The 15521-nt window shown below is 41.4% G+C and overlaps 1 pseudogene; it reads right to left on the bottom strand.

The window, feature by feature from the left end:
• Nucleotides 1–652: 652 nt before the first annotated feature.
• Nucleotides 653–11731, bottom strand: LOC131413364 (butyrophilin subfamily 2 member A2-like; annotated as a pseudogene).
• Nucleotides 11732–15521: the final 3790 nt, after the last annotated feature.

Here is a 15521-nt window from a genome sequence, read left to right on the forward strand (position 1 = left end):
CTTAGTATTATTTTCTCCTGCTAACCTGTCTTGTTAATTATTTGTCCAGCCATAAGAACCTTAAGGAAAAGGGCAGAGGGAGATTCTCCCTCTCTCCCGACAGCCTGGAGAGCTTTATTGTGTGATCTGGAAATCTTGAGGGTAGGTTGGAAATGGAACCGCAGCTCCTGGGACCCCTAAGCTATAATGGTGGGGCATAACCCCACCACAGTCTTGGCCCCCTCCCACCTCTCTGGTCCTGCGTCCTCTATCTCTGACCTCCATTTGTGGTTTCCCTCTCCGCTATTACATCCTAGTGCATCCTGTTGTCCTTGCCCCAAGTCCACAGCATCTCATGTCAACTCGAGTATCAGACTGACTGTGTCTCTCTGATGTTAAAGTAGGAGGTTTTCTGCCTGTCACTTTCTCACATTTTCTTCTTGGTTGGGAGCCATGTGGAAGCACAAGTTTCCCTGAGACTGGACCCTGCCCAATGGTTACAAGCAAATGAGTTACTAAAGCAACAGTGTAATGAGGTGGAGGTGGGATTGGGGCTTGAAGAGAGGCTCAAGGGGGTCTCTGGAAGAGGTTCTCTTATGTGACTAGAGGGAAGGAGGGCCCATTTTCCTCCATGAAGTGCTGTGCTGTGGTAGTAGAGATGGCCAGGGCTTCTCTACTTGGCTCTGAGACCCGGGAATTGGTCCTGGTGGCTGCAATGGGTCCCTACCCTGTGAAGGATCAGGCCGCCATCAGGCACCGTGACCTCCTAGGCCCCTGTGAACACTGGACAGATAAAGAAGAGGCTGTCATCAGACCACAGCCTGAAAAAGGGTCTCAGAGGTCCGGAGAAGAGCAAACAGGGACAGGTGTAGATGTGCGATCTGTCCCTGATGTCATAGAAAGAGACATCTTCAGCTTCATAGTCCAGGAAGATGCCCACCCAGTAAAGGTGCTCTGTCAGGGGGAGAATCTTCTCAGGAGAGGACAGGGCCTGGTACTGGTTTCCAAACATCTCCAAGGTCCAGAAGCTATTCTGAGGAAATGGTTGGGCCTCCTGTTTCCTCTCGACACTGTCTCAACAAACTCCTACAACCCATACCATCACGTTTTCAACCTCCACCTTGCAGTAATGTTTCCCTGAGGAGAAGCTCTCCAGGCCCAGGACACAAGGCCGACGGTCAAATCTCTCTGGGTTGTAATGAACACTCTGCCTGGAGGGGCCCCGTCTCACTCTTCTCCGGTCCTCTGACAGGAAGAGCTCAGGATGAGCGGTATCTGGTCCAGGACCACATCAGCTTCAGAGGACGTCTCAGGTTTAGGCCTGGGGTCTCAGGAGATTGTGTGATTCCTGGTCCACAGAGAGGTCCCAGAAAGCTGGTGGGAGATCTGCATGCGGCAGCCTTTTCCGTGAAGGCCCCTTGATCCCTTTTTCTATTCAAGACATGTGATCTCCGGGACTCTCTTTAGTTAGAAACTTTCCCACTAGGCTTAAACCATCAAAGAAGCCCTATCCCTCTCCCAGTGAAGCAATTAAGGCCAATTTCTCCCTACACAGGTTCCTGGCAGGTAAAGGGTCCCTTCATCCATCCTCTGTGTTCCACCAGTTTAACCAGATGACAACTGATTTAAACAACAAGCAGGTTGAGGATTTCATTTTCAGTCCTAGGAGGACTTCTCAGTAGCCTTGGCTTCCTGAAGCTCTAGGTTAATATGATAAGACAGAAACCTGCCAGGCTGGCAGAATCTTAAGAAACTTTTTACCCTCAAGGCAGTGTCTCTTCTCTCTTGGTTTAGGGCTTCATATCACCACAGCTATCCAATAACCATAGACAGCTGGTGGTTTTTAGGAGGATGAATAGACCTAGCCTGCCAAGCCAATCCTTACCCCAATTCAGAGATGTTTACTTCTCAGGGGATCAGTGAATTATAATGATTTTTTTATAGTCCCTTGAAAACATCCACCTATTGGAAAGATCTGGATGCTTGTGGGATCCTCAAGGTAACAATAGCACCCCCTCAATGTCAGCAGAACATCATCAAAAATCCAGATTCCTCTTAACTTATTCTGTCTTAAAAGAATCTTCAATAAAAGAGAATACTGAGTGTGAGAGAGCTGCAAATGCAGGGTCCTGGGAGACTTCTGCCCCTTTAGCCACGTGTCCAGCGATCATCCAAACTTCTTTTAAGTAATTTGTTTGTTAAGTCTATCCAATAAATTATACCAAAGACAAAATTAAAGCAATCACTTAAGACTTAGTGCTTCTTGATCAACTTGATTTTTGCCAAGAGGAACAAAAGAAAACTGGTTGCATATTGAAAGGCTCACACAGAAACTTGCAAGTAGGATAAGATCAAAATAACAAGGCAAGTTGGAAAGAAATTCTACAAAACCTTACAGGGGGTTCTATAAGGGCAATCATGAGATAATAGACTTAAGGACAAAACCAACCAGCCTGTTAACGAAACAAAAACCAATAAGCAAACAATTCGCAACAACTCAGTTCAGAGTAGGGCAGGCCAGGCCAGAGTTATGTTTACATGGAAAGAGTAGAGGGTTCCTGCCACATACACACCCACACTGTCAGCTGTGCAGTGCTGCTGTGAACAGAGTCAGGACAACAGGTTGAGAAACACTCTTTTCAGGATATTTTGTATTAATCAGATACAAAGTTGCCCTTCTGAGTAACAAAGATGAGGTCTCCTACCAGCTAATATTTGAGGCCCCTGGAAAGGTCACACTATCTCCAAACCTCACTTACACTGGTCTGATGGACTGAAATACCATTGATTTATGTGTGTCTTGAAGACTTTTCCAATCTTCAAACATTTCTTTTAAAGTGTAATACACTGACTCCAGGAGAGAGGTCATACATTAAAGCCATTATTAATAAACTCCTGGAAATCCCAGTTTAAATTCCACTTCTGTTTTGAAGTCTCACCCAATTCCTCCTGGCTGAATTCTCACTCTTTCTCTGTGGGGCCAACAAGTTTAGTACTTAATCATGCTTTCAGGAAATCATCTATTTACATGTGAGTCATTCTCCCTACAATTAGTATTTGGTGAAAGAGAAACAAGGCAAAATTAATATTTATCAAGGAATGCGATGTCCATCTGTTGTCGTTTGCTGGGAAGTCCTTGTTTATTCCATTCATGCTGGTGCCATGATTGACACTACCTCCCCTCACTCCCCAAAGTGTACAATTTGAATGATCAAGTACATGGTTACCTATCAAGAAGTCATGTGCCAGGTGCTGTGCTGGATAGGATTTCACATCGAATCCTCTCAGTCAGCCCCAGAGGTGCACGGATCACTCCCTCACTGCATTCTGGTTTTGCTCAATTGAGATCTTTTCAGTGAAGCTTTCCCAGACCATTCTGTTTATAATTACATTACCTCCATGCCCCGAGCTCTCTCACACCCTCCCTGCTATCGAATATAAGAGATGGAAAAGCCTGCCCTTGAAAGGCCCATGCATAGATTCACCGGTTCCAGAAACCAATAGAAAATCATCAGAAAGAAAGGTTCACAGTCCTTTGGTAAAAGAGACTCACCTGATAATCTCTGAGCTAATCTCAGAGGGGCAGGAGGCAGCTGTGCCCACCTCCCCAAGGACTGAGACATTGGCAGCAGTCATTATTGTGACCTAGTACAGGTGTGCTGACACAGACATTGGCAGACACCATTGGAGTTTTTTGGCCTATTAGTCTGGTTTTCCCCACCTGTTAGAGCACAGATTTAATCCAGCTCAGCCAGGACAGGCAGCTCACCCTAGGGACTGGCCCCACCCACCAGCAAGGGACCTGTGGGCCTGTGTAGGCAGGATGTGTGGGAGCTCTGCAGCGGGCAAGTGGGTCTGCCTCAGTAAGGCAGGCTCTGCACACAGGGTGGGACTGCGTTGGTGGGGTGTTTGGGCCTGCAGGTGGTAGGGTTTGTTGGCTGCAGCAGACTTGTGCCGCTGGGCATCTCAAAGAGCCAAGCAGGAGATCTGCCCCATCTTCCAATGCCTTAAACCATTGTGTGCTGCCATGCCTGGGGCCAGCCCCACTCAGCTGCAACCCTGAGAGAGGTGACAACAGCCTCACAGGTTGAAGGCCTACAGCAATTGTAAGCCCCTGAGCCACACTGGGGTTCTGACACACTTAACAGAAAACGGCAGGAGGTCTTTGCTGTTAGACCTTGCAGTCAGCCATGCCTAGTCTTGCTGCACCCAATAAAGTGACTAAAGTGACTATAGCAGCTGCACATGGCTGAGCCCTATGACCGGCCAACCAGCGGGTGCCAGCCTAGCCTACCTTTGTGCCTGCAGCAAAAACAACCCTGCCACAACAGAAAGTCACATGTAACCCACACAGAGGACACTCCTGGAACATTTGGAATTGGTGACGAGAGGGAAGCACATTGCTGGGCCCCATAAGGCATCTCTTATATAAGGCATCTTGTCCAAGATTTGGAGATGCAGCTGATCTAACTAATACACAGACACAAGCACAGAGAAGTAGGCAAAGTGAAGAGACAAAGGAATATGTTCCAAATGAGGGAACAGGACAAATCCTCAGAAAAGAAATTAAATGAAACAGAGAAAACCTACCTGGTAAAGAGTACAAACTAATAGTCATCAAGATACTCACTGATCTTGAGAGAGGAATAGATTAACACAGCAAGAACTTCAATAAAGATTTGGAAAATATGGACTAGAACCAATCAGAAAAGAAAAATACAATAATGGAAATGAAAAATTCACTAGAGGGGATCAATAGCAGAGTAGATGATACAGAAGAACGGATCAGTGAGCTGGATAAGAGAGTAAGGGCAATCACCCAAGCTGAACAGAAAAAATAAAAAAGAATTAAAAAGAATGAGGACAGTCTAAGGGACTTCTGGAACAACATCAAGCATACTAACATCTACGTTATAGGTGTCCCAGAAGGAGAAGAGAGAGACAAATGGGCAGAGAACCTATTCAAAGAAACAATAGCTGAAAATTTTCTAACCTAAGGAAGAAAACAGACATCCAGGTACAGGAAGCACAGAGAGCATCAAACAAGATGAACCCAAAGAGGCCCACACCAAGACACATTACAGTTAAAATGTCAAGAATTTAAGAAAAGAGAGAATACTAAAAGCTGCAAGAGAAAGGCAGCAAGTTACATACAAAGGAAACCCCATAAGGCTATGAGCTGAGTTCTCAGCAGAAACCTTACAGGCTAGAATAAAGTGGCACCAAATATTCAAAGTGCTGAAAAGAAAAAACCTACAGCTAAGAATACACTACCCAGCAAGGTTATCATTCAGAATGGAAGGAGAGATAAAGTGTTTTCCAGATAAGCAAAAACTAAAGGACTTTATCACCAATAAACTGGCCTTAAAAGAAATGTAAAAGGGGCTTATTTAAGTGGAAAAGACCATGAATAGGAATAAGAAAATTATCAAAGAAAAAAAAAATCACTGGTAAAGGCAAATGTACAGTAAAGGTAACAAATCAACCACCTATAAAGCAAACATAAAGGTAAAAAGACAAAAGTAATAAAAATATCGATCTCCATAAGAGGTAAGGGATACACACACACAAAAAAAGAAGTTAAATATGATATCATAAATATAAAATTTTGGGGGAGAGGAGTAAAAATGTAGGGCTTTTAGTCAGAGGTCAAACTTAAGAGACCATAAACTTAATATAGATTACTATTTACATGGGTTATTATATATGAACCTCATGGTAATCACAAATCAGAAACCTATAATAAATACATAAAAAATTAAGAGGAAGGAACCCAAACATAATACTAAAGAAAGCCATCAAATCCCAAGGGAAGAGAGCAAGAGAAGAAGAAAGGAACAAAGAAGAACTACTAAAACATCCATAAAAAGGAAACAAACTGGCAATAACTACATACTTATCAATAGCTACTTCAAATGTCAACAGACTAAATGCTCCAATCGAAAGATGCAGAGTGACTGAAAGGATCCTAAATATATATGTTGCATCCAAGAAACACATCAAACCTAAAGACATTCATAAACTGCAGGTGAAGGGATGGAGAAAGATACTCCATGCAAATGGTAATGAAAATAAATATGGGGTAGCAATACATGTATCAGACAAAATAGTCTTTAAAACAAAAACTGTAACAAAAGACAAAGAAGGGCACTACTCAATGATAAAGGGAACAATCCATCAAGAGGACATAAAACTTGTAAATATCTATGCACCCAACATAGGAACACCTAAATATATAAAGCAATTATTAGCAGACATAAAAGGAGAAAGAGACAGTAACACAATAATAGTAGGAGACTTGAACACTCCACTTATGTCAATGGACAGATCATACAAACAGAAGATCAATAAGGAAACATTGGACTTAAATGACACTTTAGACTAGATGGACTTAGTAGCTATATACAGAACATTCCATCCAAAACCTCAGAGTACACATTCTTTTCAAATGCACGTGGAAGATTCTCCAGGATAGATCACATATTAGGCCACAAAAAAAGTCTCAATAATGTTAAGAAGATTGAAATAATACCAAGCATCTTTTCTGACCACAATGGTATGAAACTAGAAATCAACTACATGAAGAAAACCAGAAAAACCACATATTTGTGGAGATTAAAGAAAATACTACTGAACAGCTATTGCATCAACAAAGAAATCAAAAGAGAAATCAAAAAATACCTGGAGACAAGTGAAAATACAACTTGCCAAATATATGGGATACAGCAAAAGCAGTACTAAGAGGGGATTTTACAGCAATATAGGCCTACCTGAAGAAACAAGAAAGATCTTAAACAAACAATCTAACAGTGCACCTAAAGGAACTAAATAAAAAAGACAAACAGAGCCCAAAGTCAGTAGAAGGAAGGAAATAATAAAAAGAGTGGAAATAAATGAAATAGAGAGTAAAAAAAAAAAAAAATAGACAAAATCAATGAAACTAGGAGCTGGTTCTTTGAACAGTTAAAATTGACAAACCTCTAGCTAGACTCAACAAGAAAAAAAGAGAGAAGGCACAAATAAATAAAATCAGAAATGAAAAAGGAGAAATTACAATGGACGTCAAAGAAATACAAAGGATTATAAGACAATACTATGAAAAGCTATTTGCCAACAAATTGGATAAGAGAAAAGAAATGGATAAATTCTTAGAATCATACAAACTTGCAAAACTGAATCAAGAAGAAATAGAGAATTTGAACAGGCCAATCACCAGTAAGGAGGTCGAAGCAGTAATCAAAAACCTCCCAAGAAACAAAACTCCAGGAACAGAAGCTTTCTGTGCAAATTCTCCCAAACATTCAAAGAAGACTTAATACCTATCCTTCTAAAACTATTCCAAAAATTTAAAGAGGAAGGGAAGCTTCCTATCTCATTTTATGAGGCCAACATTATCCTGATAACCAAACCAGACACAGACCACAAAAAAAAAGAAAACTACAGACCAATATTCTTGATGAACATAGATGCAAAAATCCTCAACAAAATACAAGTAAATCAAATGCAACAATACATTTAAAAGATCATACACCATGATCAAGTGGGATTTATCCCAGGGATGCAGGTATGGTTCAACATCTGCAAATCAGTCAATGTGATACACTACATCAACAAAATGAAGAATAAAAATCACATGATCATTGGGGCTGGCCCAGTGGCGTAGTGCTTGGATTCACGCGCTCCACTTCAGCGGCCTGGGATTCACGGGTTTGGTTCCTGGGTGCGGACCTACACACCACTTGTTAAGCCATGCTGTGGCAGCATTCCATATACAAAAAGTGGAGGAAGACTGGCACAAATGTTAGCTCAGGGACAATCTCCCTCAAGCAAAAAAAGAGGAAGATTGACAACAGATGTTAGCTCAGGGCCAATCTTCCTCACCAAAAAAAATAAATAAATAAAAATTCTCATGATCATCTCAATAGATGCAGAGAAAGCATTCAATAAGATACAGCATACATTTATGATAAAAATTCTGAATAGAGTGGGTATAGAAGGAAAGTGCCTCAACATAATAAAGGCCATATATGACAAACCAACAGCTAATATTATACTTAATTGTGAAAAACTGAAAGCTATCCCTTTAAGAACACGAACCAAACAAGGATGTCCACTTTTGCCACTTTTATTTAACATGGTATTGGAAATCCTAGCCAGAGTAATCAGACAAGAAAAATTAATAAGAGGGATCCAAATTGGAAAGGAAGAAGTAAAACTGTCACTATTTGCAGATGACATAATTTTATATATAGAAAACCCTAAAGAATTCACCAAAAAACTATTAGAAATAATAAATGAATGCAGTAAAGTTTCAGGACACAAAACCAACATACAAAAATCAATTTTATTTCTATACACTAACAATGAAATAGCAGAAGGAAAAATTAAGACTACAGTCCCATATAAAATGGCAACAAAAAGAATAACCTATCTAGGAAAAAAATTAACCAAAGAGGTAAAAGACCTGTATACTGACAAGTATAAAACAGTGTTGAAAGAGATAAAAGAAGTCACAAAGAAATGGAAAAATATTCTGTGCTCATGGATTGGAAGAATTAACATAATTAAAATGTCCATGCTATCTAAAGATTCAATGCAATCTCTATCAAAGTCTCAATGACATTTTTCACAGAAATAAAACAAAGAATCCTAAAATTTATATGGAGCAAGAAAAGCCTCCAAAAAGCCAAAGGAAACCTGAGAAAAAAGAACAAAGCTGGAGATATCACACTCCCTGAATTCAAAAAAAAAAAACAAAACTGCAAAGCTATAGTAATCAAAATAACATGGTACCTGCACAAAACAGACCCACAGATCAATGGAACAGAATCCAAAGCCCAGAAATAAACCCACACATCTATAGACAGCTAATTTTTGACAAGGAAATCAGAACATACAATGGAGAAAGGAAAGTCTCTTCAATAAATGTTGTTGGGAAAACTGAACAACCACATGTAAAAAAATGAAAGTAGATCGTTATCTTACACCATACACAAAAATTAATTCAAAATGGATTAAAGATTTGAGTGTAAGACCTGGAACCCTAAAACTTCCAGAAGAAAACATACACGGTATGCTTTTCTACATGGGTCTTAGCAGCATCTTTTTGAATACTATGTTTCACCAGACAAGGGAAACAAAAGAAAAATACACAAATGGGACTACATCAAACTGAAAAGCTTCTGCACAGCAAAGGAAACCATCAACAAAATGAAAAAGCAATCTAACCATTGGGAGAAGATATTTACAAATCGCATATTTGATAAGAGGTTAATAACAAAAATACGTAAAGAAATCATACAACTCAACAACAAACAAACAACCCAATTAAAAAATGGGCAAAGGATATGAACAGACGTTTTTCCAAATAAGATACACAGATGGTCAAAAAGAACATGGAAAGATATTTAACAACACTAATTATTAAGGAAATGCAAATCAAAACTACAATGAGATATCACCTCAAGCAGGTCAGAATGGCTATAATTAACAAGATAAGAAATAACAAATGTTGGAGAGGATGTGGAGGAAAGGGAATTCTCATACACCACTGGTGGGAATGCAAACTGGTATAGCCACTATGGAAAACAGTACGGTGATTTCTCAAAAAATTAAGAATAGAACTACCATATGATCCAGCTATTCCACTCCTGGGTACTTATCCAAAGAACACAAAAACACAAATGCGAAAAGATACTTGCACCCTTATGTTCATTGCAATATTATTCACAATAGCCAAGATTTGGAAACAACCTAAGTGTCCATCAATGGATGAATGGATAAAGAAGATGTGGTGTATATATATGTATATATATACCCACCCACACACAATGGAATACTACTCAGTTCTAAGAAAAAGATGAAATCTTGCCATTTGTTACAACATGGGTGGACTTTGGGGGTATTATGCTAAGCAATATAAGTCAGAGGGAGAAAGTCAAGTACCATATGATTTCACTCACAAGAGGAAGATAAAAACAACAACAACAACAAAAAAACAAATATATACCTACAGAGACTAGATGGGCAGTTACCAGAGGGGAAGGGGGAGAGAGAAGGTGAAAGGTGCAATAGGGCACATGTGTACGGTAACAGATGGTAATTAGTCTTTGGGCGGTGAACATGATGTAGTCTACACAGGAATCGAAATATAAATACGTACACCTGAAACTTATATAATGTTATAACCAAGAAAAGAAAGAAAACAGACCTTGGGTGTAGACTATAGATTGCTCAGGGAAGACGACCACTTACAGCTCATGGAGCAGATTCATATCTTCATTCAATTAATATTTGTGGAGCAACTATTTTGCTCCAGGTTCTGTTCTGAAGATGTGGGTACAGCAGAAGCAAAATAGTGAACAATCCTTTAAGGAAGTTATATTCTAGTGGAAGTGACATAATGATTAGGATAAGTAAAAGGCATCCTACGTAAGGAGGTTATACATGCTGAGGAGAAAAGCAGGGAAGGGGGTGAAAAGGATCAAGGACAGTGTTTGATCCTCACAGTCATGGAAAACCACAGGCTAGAAAGAAAAATGGATTGAAATCATTCGTGAAAATCTTCTCTTTGGACTTGAAAAATTCAAGGAGCATCATATACTATTGATAAGAGTGTATATTGGTACAAACTCTTTGGCAAACAGATTTGTAGTATGTATTAAAGGTGAAAATAAATACTTCTCATTATAAAGCAGTTCTACTCCTAGGAACATGTTTCATTTGGGGATTTTGAGAAGGGGCATGTTATGGACTGAATTCTGTCCCCCAAAATTCATATGTTGAAGACTTACCCTCCAGTACCTCAGAACGTGACTGTATTTGGAGATAGGGCCTTTAAAGACATAATTACGTTAAAATGAGGCTGTTAGAGTGGGCCCTAATCCAATCTGACTGGTGTCCTTATAAGAAGAGGAGACTAGGACACACAGAGAGACAACAGGAATGTGTTCACACAGAGGAAAGGTCATGTGAAGACATAGAGGGAGGACCATTTGAGGACACACTGAGAAGGCAGCCATCTGCAAGGTGGGGAGAGAGGCCTCAGGAGAAACCAAACCTGCTGACAGCTTGAACTTGGGACTTCCAGCCTCCAGAACTGTGAGAAAATAAATTTCTATTGTTTAAGCCACCCAGTCATTCGTATTTGGTTATGGCAGCCCTAGCAAACTAACAAAGGTCAGGAATAGGCAGTTCTATGTGTTGTTCTATGTGTTGATATGAGTAGTGATTATATGGATTATAGTGCATAATAATTCAGTAATCTGTAAATTGATGTTATATGAGATTTTCTGCATGTGTATTGTATTTCACAGTAAAAATGTCTACTTCTAAAACATGTTACTGAGGAACACCCTTAGAGATATCCAAGAACTAAGCATAAGAATAATCTGTAGGGATTCAACACTCTCCCCTGTTCAAGTCTACAGCTGAGTTCTGTGTGTGCTTCTCAACAGTTGATGCCCGCAGCTTAGCAGGGAAAACCCACTCATTTGGCCCTTGGGCAGGAAGAAGCCAATCTCCCCGGTAAAAGGGGATTCTAGGCAAATATCTGCTGGTCCACCATGGGCCTGAGGTTAGGAGAGAAACTTTCCCCAAGAGTCACACTGTGAAAAAGCAAGAGAACAAAATGAAACGATGCACTTGCCACCGTCAGGCACATGGTGGCCTCATAGTAGGATTTGCCTCCTTGGAAATAATAGCAGTAGATGTTGTTTTCATGGGCCGCGACATTGTGGATGATCAGGGCCATGCTCCCCTTACTGATCTCTCCCTTCACAAAGGTTGTTCTTCCTCGGTACTCCTCCATCTGCTCCTCTGTCCTTTCTCACCCGCCCTTATACACAAGCACTGCAGGGAGAACTGAGACCTGAACCACGGCACATCCATGTCCTCAGCATTTTCCTCAGGTGGGTGACAGGTCACAATCTAACATGCTTTGTTCTCCCACCATGACTAGAATGAATTAGCTGGCCCCTGACTGTAAACTGCTCTGTTCCACAAAGGGGTAGAATCAGACAGGGGCCCCAGCTATCAATATCTAAGGCAGAAAAGGAAGTGCATATTCCAGGGCACAGAGAGAATCTTTCTCTATTTCTAACTATTCTCTCAGACATATTCTTTCTAAGGTCACAGTGACTTCCTGGGCTGAGGATTCTGGGGGCCAGTAGCTGTGGCTGGTCAGCAGCAATAGATACCTAGTAGGAGTATCTACTGAGGCTGCTAATTCTTCAAGAACAAAACACTGAGAAGCACACACTGAGCGCCCCCTACTGACTCTGTGCTTACAGAGGTTTTCGTCCATTCCCCAATCTAGCACAGTGCCTGGAGTGGAGGATAAACTTGAGCCTTCCAATGTGGTAGCCACTAGGTAGTTCCAATGGAAATGTGGTGTAGATGGAAAATACACACAATTTTGAATATTTGCAAAAAAATATTAAATATCTCATTGTTAATATTTTACATTAATTAAAATTTAAATAATAATGTTTTGGTTATATGGGTTAAACAAAAGACATTATTAAAATTTATTTCATTTTTTTTTTTTACTTTTTAAAATGTATCTAATTAAAATTCTGAATGCAGCTGGCCTTTGTGGCTCTCATTGCATTTCCACGGGATGCACTGGTATAAATTCAATGAGCATGTGCAGAAGGAAAAGATGAGTAAATACAACTGCAGTACTTCTTCAGACTGCAGTGCTTTGCAGAATGAAGTGTTGATTTTCCTTTCTGAGAAGCTGATAGGAGCTAGCAGCATCGACACTACCTGAGACCAGTGCAAACAAGCTGAGGAGGTGGAAGAGAGAAGGGAGCCTGGCAGGGAGAAACGCAGGGAAGCATCTGGCTCCATAAGTACCATAGAGGAGTCACCCAGGAGGGGCAGGGAGCAGAGACCTAGGGGCACAGACATGGAGAAATCAGCCAAGGAGACTTGGCACCACAGTTCTGATCTAGGCCAAACTTTCCTGTAACCCGTGGTGGTATCATCAGCCTCCCAACTTCTGTCTTGGGCAGCCCGCTGCCTCTCCCGGTTCAGGTATCTTCTGATAGATTAATTCATTAAACATTCCATGGAATAAGCCAACAATACAAGGATCAGGGAGGCAGTTTTCTGCCCTCCTTGGCTTACTTCTCTGGCCAGAAGTGAGTTTCTTCAGTTATCACTTCATGTTTTTCCACACCCTCCCTCCCTTCCCTTCCCTTCCTCCTCCCTGCAAATCAGGCTGTGAGACTCCAGAAAAACCAGTCCTGGAGAGACTCCCCACCAAGAAGCTTCCCCTCTCCTGGTCACCCCACATTTCCCTCCATCATGTTCCCTTCCTCCACTTACTGCATCACCTTGTAGAGCTGTGGAGCTTCCCCTCCCTTTCCTACAGTCTAGAATTAACTTTTGTGGTTTCTTTTCTCCTCTGATGTTCAAATGATGATTTTCCATTTATCCCTCTTCTCTCTAACCTGCTTACGGGCACAGTCACAACCAGAGAACTAACAGTTCTGAAAGCAGAGAAAAAAATTTCTTCCTCTCCCATTAGTCCCAGTGTGCAGGGCTATGGGACCTGGGACCTAGTCCACTCTGTGACCACAAATTCCCAAGATTTACAATGAATAATTTAGAGCCCAGGATTGGCCGCCTGTGGTTCAGCCAGCCAAAGGTATCCCTGAGCCTATTTTCTCACCAGTTACTAGGTAGAATACACAGAAACAGTTTAAGAATGAAAATCACAGAGCTGAGAATAGCCTTTTGAGATGATGTGGCCTTTTTATTTCCTTTTTCTGTTTTCAGAAGGAAGATATTTTTCATTTTTTTTGCAAAACCTTGAGATTCTCTGCAGATTGTGGCATTGCTGCTAACCAGAAGGAGAGGTCTCCTGTGTAGAAGTGTGTGTGGAGTAGAGGATGGGGTTGGGGTAGGGAGGTGATGAGGTAAACATAAGCAATCCTCTTTACAAAGCCAGAAGAATCTTGTTCAAGTTTTTCTGATTGTGGGGGCAGTGGAGAGATAAGGGGGGACACAGGGAGGGGTTGGAGGGTAGAGAAGGAAGCAGGACAGCAGCTGCAGGAGTAGACTGTGGACCATGTCATTCATTCAAAAACCATTGAGGGAGAGATGCTGAGGATACTGAGAGGAAAAACCCCTTTCTCTCAGGGAGGTGGCATTCTAGTGGGGCAGGAAGATGGCAGCAAACAAAGACTTTCCAGTTGGGCTTCATCCTCTGCCAGTATATGGTCCTGTTGAGTCCAACACCCCCCTACACCCACACAATGCTCCCCTCCCATTCCCCACAGAAACCAATCAGGCCATTGCAGAGATTTCTTCTAGAATAATCTTCCTGAGACATATTTCTTTACTTTTACCTCAAGAGCCTAAATGCTTCCCCTGGAGACCTCTAATTCCTTTCTGATCCAATTCAAAACTGTACAATTAACACACTAGCAATGGCTTCATAGGTTCCTCCCAGGACTAGGTTGCTTTTCGGAAGGGACAGAAGAGAGCGTTGTGAGAATCTAAAAGCCTGGCCTGCCCACAGGCTCTTTATGAAGAAAATAAGACCCAGGGATTCTGGGGACATTTGAACCAGAAGTACCCAGTGAAGCCAGGCCTCAACCCCTGTGGTAGCTGACCTGAGCCAGAGAGAAACACATGTGTTCTGAGCATGAGGAGGACTGATTGCCTACAACGTAGCTTAGCAGAAAACAAGGTCTGACTGTGGTGTGCCACTTCAGATCATGACAATCTGAGCCAGTCATTCTCTATCACGATAAACCTTGAGGGTGTGTTCCTTCCTTTGAGTGACCTTCAGTTGTGGGTTCCTTCCAGGTGAGGCCAAGATATCTTGGTGCACAAAAAACATTCCTACACTGTCCTGTTAAAATTCCAAATTATTGACTCATAGAATCAAAGAGTATAGTAAAATGCTTGTGTTAAGTTGCTAATTTTCAGGACTGCAGCAATAGTAACCAGAACATTTACCTTGTCACAAGAGAACAAATTTGTTCACACAACACACAGCATGAATAAATCTGGGACCCAAATGCAGTGGAACCAAAAATGGGAAAGTTGCCCAAACTCTGTCTGTCTTGAACCCTTCTCTCTGCACATCTGCTTTGGTCTAATCTCTCTGTAGATCATCTTCCTTTTGCTTCTCTAGACTACCCTGTGGATGGAAAAAGCCTTCCCATAGCTCCCATGCATACCTGCTACTAACCAGGTATAACTGGTTACATATCACTGAGCCATTCAATCAAAATGTGCAAGGTATTCCCTCCGGCCTAGTCTGGGTCAGAGGTCTACCCTAGATTCAGTCCATGCCAGGTGGTAACAGAGTTATGTTATATGGACATGTATTGGAAGACAGGAAGTCACTATTGCTAAATGGATGAGGGTAGAGGGAGGGCAGAGGTCTTAACAGGCATTCACTATATTCTCAGAGGCAGAGCCTTATAAACAAATGCTGTTGATGCCCATTCCCATAAGACCCTTAGTCCAAATCAATTTACACAGTTTCCTGCAAGGTAACAATTTCTCAGGTGCCTGCCTTT

The sequence above is a fragment of the Diceros bicornis genome, chromosome 14 (genome assembly GCF_020826845.1).
Source record: "Diceros bicornis minor isolate mBicDic1 chromosome 14, mDicBic1.mat.cur, whole genome shotgun sequence".
NCBI lineage: Eukaryota > Metazoa > Chordata > Mammalia > Perissodactyla > Rhinocerotidae > Diceros > Diceros bicornis.